The following is an 8,610-nucleotide window of genomic DNA, read 5'->3' as shown; positions in this document are numbered from 1 at the left end:
TAAAAGACTGTCTCGCACATTTGTCAGTTTCAAGAAAAAACAGCAGCTGAGCAAACAAGCTTTCCAATCTGGCAAATACACAAATGTTGAGTGCACATGTCCCAGACTCGCAACAGTGCCAGTCTGTCTTCTGGGAAAATGAGGCAGCCCTAGCCAGGACGCAAGTTGTGAAGAAGCTGCATCTGTGCCCTAAACCTTATTTCTTATGCAACTCCTGCCAGGCAGCTTTACAGCCTCTGGGTTAGGTTAATCACTGCATGGTTTGGGGACAGATTGGTAAGGCAGGAAAGTGACTCATTGGTACCATGGATACTGACCTGTCTATCCTACTTGACAAAGCAGATTATTCGCTAATCAGGGTTATAGTCGGCAGTACAGCAGTGCCAAAGCCAGCCGTTGATTTTAGCTAAAAGTAAATATGATTTTGTTTTAGCCAGCAGGTTGGTGTGAGGGTTAGCTGTGAAGTTATAGGACATCAGACACACAAACGGCATGCTTGACATGTTATAACTCCTTTTTACAACAATTGAAAGACATTTGAGAACATGTGTGTGTGTGTGTGTGTGTGTGTGTGTGTCTCTATGTGCACTCCTTTTGAGCCTTTGCTTAACGTCTCTCTCACACAGCAATGGCACTGACGTCTCAACTTATTACACTAGCTCCAGTATCCCAATCATTTAGGAGGAGCTAAAATCAATTAGCTCTGCTGCATTATTTACCCAGCAAAACCCTCTGGGATACACTCACAACAGCATTCACTGTATATGTTGTCCACTCCGGCTAATACTGTGACATGATTCCCGCTTGGCACATACAATTTATTATTCATTACTCACTCTGTCCAGTTGAGGAGTTCCATCTTGAAAATTTAATAAATGCCTTCTTTTTCATTAAATAATAATAAAAACTGTCACACTCAAAGAGAACAAAAGTGACATTTTTCCCCAGGGCACATTTTGAGACTTGTTTGGAGTTTAAATTTGTAATTCTTAGCTGGTTCTCTGCTTTGTGTTGTTCACATAATCCTCCTGTGCACTTGCACTGGCCATCTGTGACTAGACTGCCAGCAGTGCGGAGGGAGGACATGCTAACGCAGCTAATACTGTGACGAGACTTGTACTTGAGGGACTACCATTAGTCCCCAGTTGGTGAGGGAGATGGCCATCTGTGGTTAGAAAGCAAATCTTAAGTGTCCTGTCCTAAGGCTTTAAGAAACATTTGTGACAAAATATCCAATATTATTTTACTTTTGGTTTAATCACATTTTGTTTTTATGAAAACCAAAGCAGAGCAGAGTGACCACTTTTTATAGACACCACTAATTAGTTATTGATATACTTAAGCACATTAATCACAAAGGCCCCACAGCAAATACAAAAGCTATAAAGCACAGAATATGGGTGGGGCAGCTATTACGTTTGTCCTTCTGTTCACCCTATATACGCTGTTGAGTTTAAACCATGTCTGTTATTACAGTGGCCTTAATAAAACTTAAATGAGCATCAGTGCGCTTCAGTAACCTTTTGTTACGTCTAATATTCAGTAGCCGTAAAATGGGTTGAGTGATCTGCTTACACCAGTTTTTGATTAAAATCTTTCACCTCTAGCTCACCCAGTAGAGTGTGTTCCCAATGTAGGCTGAGGCAGGTCGTCCCTCCTGTCACTCCCCTTTCCTGTTTTCAAGCTATTCTGTCGATTAAAGGCCATAAAAAAAATCTTTCTGATCCTGAGTCTTGTGTTGATGTTACTTCCGCACAGTGCGTGGTGGTAATTATCAGCAGAAGAGGAGAGTGGCTCATATGTTAAAATGCCCTTGAGAAAAAAAGCTGCATGCACCGTATGCTCATGTGAGTTCATAACAAGACAATATGGCAGCTGAGACGTCGTTAGGGTAAAAAAAAGTTTTGTGCAAAACGCTTTTACAGAGAGTGTTTCTTTGCCATCTGGCTCTTTTGAACTGTGAGGTAATTGTTTCAGAGAAGCAGGTTTGTGCAATCAGATTAAGCAGAAAATGGTTGGCAGTGACCTAGAGAAGCCCCTGACTGCAGACCCGCAGACACGTTGAGGGGCGGGGTTAAACGTTTAACCCCGCCCCTCAACGTTTAACCCCTTTAAACTCTCCAGCATTTGACCCTGTCATTTCATCAATATCAGAGTGAATTTAGCAGTATGCACCCACGCTTCGGACAGCCCTTTTTAGTCAATAAATAATGGAAGTAAGTGTGACTTTTATAGTTGTTTAGTTTTCAAAAAACATTAAAAAAACGTTGTTATGTCTATTTTAATGTTTCTGCACAAGTTGAGCAGGCTGAGGTTCGGATTGGAAGGCTAACTCCCTTCTTAACGCTAGCTCCAAGTAATCTGAAAGTGTGGAAATTATTTCCATTGAAGGACAAGTTCCAGTCGTTATGTGCATGGACGGTCTTGAATCGTCTGCAACAGGAGATGAAGGAGAGCTCAGATCCACAACACCCAGCACATCTTGTCTCTGCCCCCCCAGGCATAGCGCGGTAGCGGACAGTGCAGGGCTAGCGCCCATGACTGCGTGTGGATGATAGCCTGTAGATTGTCTTTAGTGTAGATCTGTCTTTAGTGTAGATCTGTCTTTAGTGTAGATCTGTCTTTAGTGTAGAAATGTCTTCAGTGTAGATATGTCTTTGTAGATATGTCTTCAGTGTAGATCTGTCTTTAGTGTAGATATGTCTTTAGTGTAGATCTGTCTTTAGTGTAGATCTGTCTTTAGTGTAGATATGTCTTTAGTGTAGATATGTCTTCAGTGTAGATCTGTCTTTAGTGTAGATCTGTCTTTAGTGTAGATCTGTCTTTAGTGTAGATATGTCTTTAGTGTAGATATGTCTTTAGTGTAGATATGTCTTCAGTGTAGATATGTCTTCAGTGTAGATATGTCTTCAGTGTAGATATGTCTTTAGTGTAGATATGTCTTCAGTGTAGATATGTCTTCAGTGAATGAGCCCACAACTCAACCAGTGGTCTCCTTCTTAAGCGAGTTTTATTGTGTAAGACCGCCAGAGGATAACAGGTGTGTGAAGGCGATCTGCCGTTATATGAGATATATGGATTAAAATAATTTTCTTTTGTGTTACTCATGTTTGTTTTGCTTTTTTGCTGCTGTAACAAGGAAAATCCCCCGCTGTGGGATGAATAAAGTATCTAATCTAATTAGTGTGTTGTTATTATGGTTGTATAATGTTATTAAATTATTTTCTAATTATTGGTTGATATTATATATATATATATATATATATATATATATATATATATATATACATATATATATATATATTTATAGTGTATATATATAAATAAACATACTATATACATTATATATATCTGATATATATTATAGTCTCATGATCGTTTGATTTTGATAACATTAAGAAAGTATCAGGTTGCAATTGATTATGATAATATACATCAAATATTCTACTTTTTTATCCTTTAATTTATATGAAGTATTTAATGTTTGTGAAATGTGTCAATATGTATTTCATAATAGTAAAACCAAAGATTAAGTATTATGTTTAAATGTTGCATTTCGCCACATCCAGTAAGGTTTTTAGTCCCACATGTATTAAGAGTTGGGTAGTGGAGGTTGGAGACTGGGCGGGTAAACGTTTGACCCCGCCCCTCAACGTGTCTGCGGGTCTGCAGTCAGGGGTACATGGTGACCTACAGCACATATTAAAAGATACAACTTAAAAATTGCAAAGCAATTCAATGAATTGAATCAGCTGTTTTTTCATAACCCACTCCATCATCCTGGAGGCGTGAAAGTAAGCTTGTGTTTGGTGTTGTGCTGCCTGTTTAAAAGCGGTTTTCGCTGACACGAAAGGTTACTGCACTGATTTACTTTAAAGGGAAATGTTCACTCTCCAGTCATACAGTTGTGTATGTTACACTGATTGGCTTCCAACAGGCTAAAATAGAGCTTCTCCTTGTTGCCCACACACAGCTTTAAGATTGATTTGCACTTTCACAGCCATGAGCATATTTGCATGGCATCTACTGTATTTTTAGCAATACTGATAAACATATTTCCAAATATCAATAGCAGAAATGAAAAATGCTTTGTTATCTAAATGTATAGTCACACATGCCCAGAAACAGATAAATAAATAATATATTTGACTGGCAACTATGATGCATGTACTGTATCTTGGGCATCAACACGGACCAGACTGATCAAGAACTGTCTATTTGGTTAGGAAAGATTTCCTACATTAAGTGAATTTACCCTTTAACTGAGTCAGGTCCACGTTTGGTGCGGAGATGTTCCACCTACCTCTCTATCATCAGTATTCACAATGAGTCTGGTGTCCTGAAATGCACTTGATAAGACTTGCCACGCTCTAATTTACAACAGAGGGGAAACAAGGAGATTAAATTGCTCCTCAGAATATCATTCCCATGACGAAATAAATATTCCACCCTAAGGTTGGTTGTTTGATTTTTTTTTTCTCCAAGCCTGACCTTTGGAACTATTGTAAACAAAAATCTGTGATTCCTATTTGGTCAAGAGGAGAGGGTAGGTTCAGACTGAGTATAGAAAACAAGCAAACAATTACTTGGGCCACAAAGGCCTTCATTCAGTTTACATGGTCTGAATTCAGAAAATGCTGCAGTATGTAACAATTTCCAGAGAACAAGAGTAGGGCGTCCATTTTATTTGTTCCATCACTATCTCCAGTTAGTAACTTTAGACGAAGTGTGAAACATCAACAAACATCATCATCACGTTGAACAGTTGCACTTGACGGTCTCCTCTGAACACATCGTTTTTTCAATCAGCAGCTATAACTGGGCACGGCAGGCCTGTCTAGTTTTGGGTTTCTGAATATGCAGAAGTAGTGACGCGCATGGAACGGAAGTAAGAGCAATACTCGCCATTTAAAAAGTTTGAAATGTGGTGTAAATTTTTACGCCTTATTGAAAACACAAGTGTAAGGATAAGCATAAACTCTAGTCTGGATCAACAGAAGTGTATTTCCAAGATAATTGCCTGACATCTGGTGTGTGGCTCATGCATGCGCCCGATGTCCCTCACCTTCCTCTCTCTGAGTGTTACCGTTCTCAAACTGTGGTCGCCTTGGGAAACAACAACAAACTCCGAGCTAGCAAGCCACATGCTGGAGATGGCAAGTTTGGAAGAAAATTTGGATTGTGGAACAGGGCAGGCCTGCTTGGTTCTTTTTGGAAGTGATTGTGAGGATTTACAGGAATATGTTTATTGCATTTACCATCTAACTGGGACGTTTTGGGACCGGTTGGAGAGGATTGCTATGACTGAATATACATAGCAATATACTGGTATAAGCAGATCAAGTTTGCAATATGCAATTTTTCTAACAATCCTCAGCATGCTAATCTGTGGTAAAGCCCACTTCATAACTATGTATTCACATATGGATAAAATAAGCCAGCCGCTCAGCACCTTTTGCACACTGTTAATAAATGTTGTTCACAGTGAGTGTGAGTTGTATAACGAGCTGCACAATGAGAGCATGGGGGAAAACAGATTTTGTTCTCTTTTGACTCTGAATATAAAGTAGCAATTATTGGCCTGTGTTCTCACCTTGTGTTTCAGGGCATCATGCACAACTCAGTGAGACAATTCTATTCCTCGGGTTGAGGAAGGTTGAGAGTTCTTCACAGCTCAGGAGTGTCAGTGAAATCTGTGACAGTCTAGATCCGGGATATTTGCTGACTTATTCTTCCTGTGGTGTCATTACCTGGGATTGGCAAGTGTGTCATCAACATTATGACAAGAACGTCAAATACAAGTCAGTGACTTTCTCACGCACGCACACGCACACACACACACACACACACACACATGACAGAAATTCACCTTTTAGAATGAATCCCATTACAGCTGTTGACACATTGATGCCCCTTGGTGACAGTGTAACATGTTAACTGTCTTGTCAGAGCCATGGCATTTCTTTTAAGGTTGGGTGGCTAAAGGTACAATCCTACTACTAAAATCTAGGATATATCCTTGAGACAACCTGATTGCCACTTTTTCTGGATCAGTAGTTACGTAATCCTGAGCAGACCTCCTGCCTGTCTCTGTCTTTGTAAGCTGCTCCAGGGAGCCTCACGTCTGAAATAGAAAAAATGGAAATGAGGAGATATTGACACGTAAACACTGCGCTGACAGCAGGGATATGTGTTTACATTGAGGTAAATGTGATTGCAATAACTATGGCGCGCTGCATCCTTACCATGATGCTGTTGAAACAGTGTGTGGAGGCAGGTTACATTCATTTTCATTAACAGTGGACAAATTGTGTTTGGGAGGGACTTAATCAGATTGTGTGTTCTGCGGCCTGTGACTTCTTATACAACCTTGTGCTCCATCAATTGAGAGAATTTTTTATTTGATTGCTGGATTGATTTGATTACTCAATGATTTAATCAACAGAGTAACTACAAAAAAACTAGTGCACGCTTGTCGAGACTGTCCTTGATTCGGGTGGCTAATAAATACAAACGTACATAGATCTGTATTAATGTGATGAAAATGCTCACTTACATTTGCTCTGCAATCTGCATAAACCTACATGTTTGCATACTTCAAATCATGTATCCATGACTGTTACCTTTTTTATAATTCATATTGATTCTTGAATGCACATTTGCAAGCTGTGAGCTTTAGTTTAATAATTGATTGAACTAAGAATCATCCAATATATATTGGAGGAACTTTAATTAAATGCTCTCACAAGAAAACACTGAAAAGCAGCGGCAAACCTTTGAGGATGTTTTGTGAGCAGGATATTGGATTGGTTTTAAATTTTTCTTTGAGTAAGAGAGAGAGAGCTGAGTAGAGCAGGGGAAACATGTACAGAGTGAGGACACACAGTACAGCAAACAAAGTTCAGTCCCACTTCGATGGAAAGACAAACAGCATCCTAAACTAATCAGAAATATCTCTTCAAACTTTTCCAAAAAGCAGTCTTTCTAAGTTCAATATTTATTTGAGCATATACAAGTAAAAGTAAGTAGATAGATCTCAGTCCAGTCTTCACAAAAAGTCTGAGGGCCTCTAGACGCAGAGCCAGACTGTAACACTTTGAAGTCAACTGGATGAAACAATCAGCAAAATAATTCGCAATCTTCACTTTTACTGAGATTCATTTCTCTCCTGAATATGAACATTCCTTCACCAACATGTTGATACGATAGAACCATAAATAAAAATGGGTCAGACCCAGTCACACCCCAGGAAAAATGATAGTTGAACTATAATTGGCCCCACTGAAAACGGAAGATGAGGTCAGTCTAACACAGCTTTTCACAAGAAAGGAAATGAATTCACCTCACAGCTCGATCAACTCTGTCATATAAGTACTTATCTTCAAAGGTCAAATAGGGTAAAACAATCACAGAAATTTCTTTATATATGTTGCCACGACACACTAAAGGCTTTTGGTCTTTTTGGACTGGGGGGGATTCAGTTTTTTATGGACAGCATTGAGCCTAGCTGTGCGTTTTTTTTGGTGGGGGCTTCCTCTGTTTTTTTTCATGTGTGTAAGTTATATGCCTTTATATAATTACCAATATAGCATTCATTAACCTGAGTAAGGCCATTACGTATTTTTATTATGTGCAGACACTGACAACTAAATCAGTATCTTCATTTAGTGTTTCCTCAGGCGGTCTTGCAATCTCATTTCAAAAACAGCCGTTTCTCAGTTAAACCACAGTGTGCTGATCGTCTGAGGACATATTCAGATTTTAGCCTGCGGGGAATTTTTGCCTCAGCTGACCTTCGAGAGGTGCTCACATAGCACATATCTCTGTTATTGTTTCAAGGTTAAAATCCCCTGGTTCAGCTAAACGAGGGAAAGGTCATGATACTTTCCCCAAGGCCTGAAGACAGTTGGTGATTTCTATCCAGTATTCATTTTCCGAACCTTATCCCAATGTGCCGCAGCCTGTTAATATCTTAATCGCTGCACCGCACAGACCTTGTCACATCCTTGAGAAAAGCTGCTTGGAAAGACAAGGTGAGGACGGGGAGAGATAAGATACCCAAAGGCTAAAAGATAAAAGTCAGAGTCATTTTAAAAGACGTTGTTACATTTCGAGGAGCCAGTGGTGAGCCAAGTGATTTCTATAATAATTCATGCACCTATTGACATACATGAGGGAGTTAGAAGATTAGAAATAGCACTTACAATGGTTTCAAAAATGGCATTTCACTGCCCCCCCCGTACTAAGGTTTTAAGCCTTAAACCCTCACAGATTTAACTGCCATCACCTGGTAAGTGGTTGAGTGTGAAAGGCTGCAAGGACTCAAAATGGTATAAATAGGAATGGGATAGCACTTAGCAGCAACATATCAAGTTACCTTGGCGGCGCCAAAACATATTAAGTACAATTGTGGGTTTATACGGCCTTTGTAAACCTCAGGATATTGGTCTAATCAATTATGCTGATTGATTAGTTGAGTAATTGAGTAGTAACATGCAGTGTTTTACTGATGATCCTGAAAAACATGTAGCATATACATGTGAATATACAAAAGACACACTCCTTACCCAACGCTTGGTGCACCTGATAGAAAGTTTCTTTACCCCCCCC

The 8,610-nt window shown here is 39.5% G+C and overlaps 1 long non-coding RNA gene across 1 annotated transcript in view; it reads right to left on the bottom strand.

The window, feature by feature from the left end:
* The window catches only part of LOC116671345 (uncharacterized), a 12,211-nt gene continuing 3,601 nt past the window's right edge, over positions 1-8,610 (bottom strand). Inside the window, exon 3 of the long non-coding RNA XR_004327246.1 lies at positions 1-11. This is a non-coding gene — a long non-coding RNA (uncharacterized LOC116671345). The remainder of the gene's footprint in view (positions 12-8,610) is intronic.

The sequence above is a fragment of the Etheostoma spectabile genome, chromosome 21 (assembly GCF_008692095.1).
Source record: "Etheostoma spectabile isolate EspeVRDwgs_2016 chromosome 21, UIUC_Espe_1.0, whole genome shotgun sequence".
NCBI lineage: Eukaryota > Metazoa > Chordata > Actinopteri > Perciformes > Percidae > Etheostoma > Etheostoma spectabile.
The sequence above is the reverse complement of the archived record's forward strand: the minus strand, read 5'-3'. Positions and strand labels throughout refer to the sequence as shown.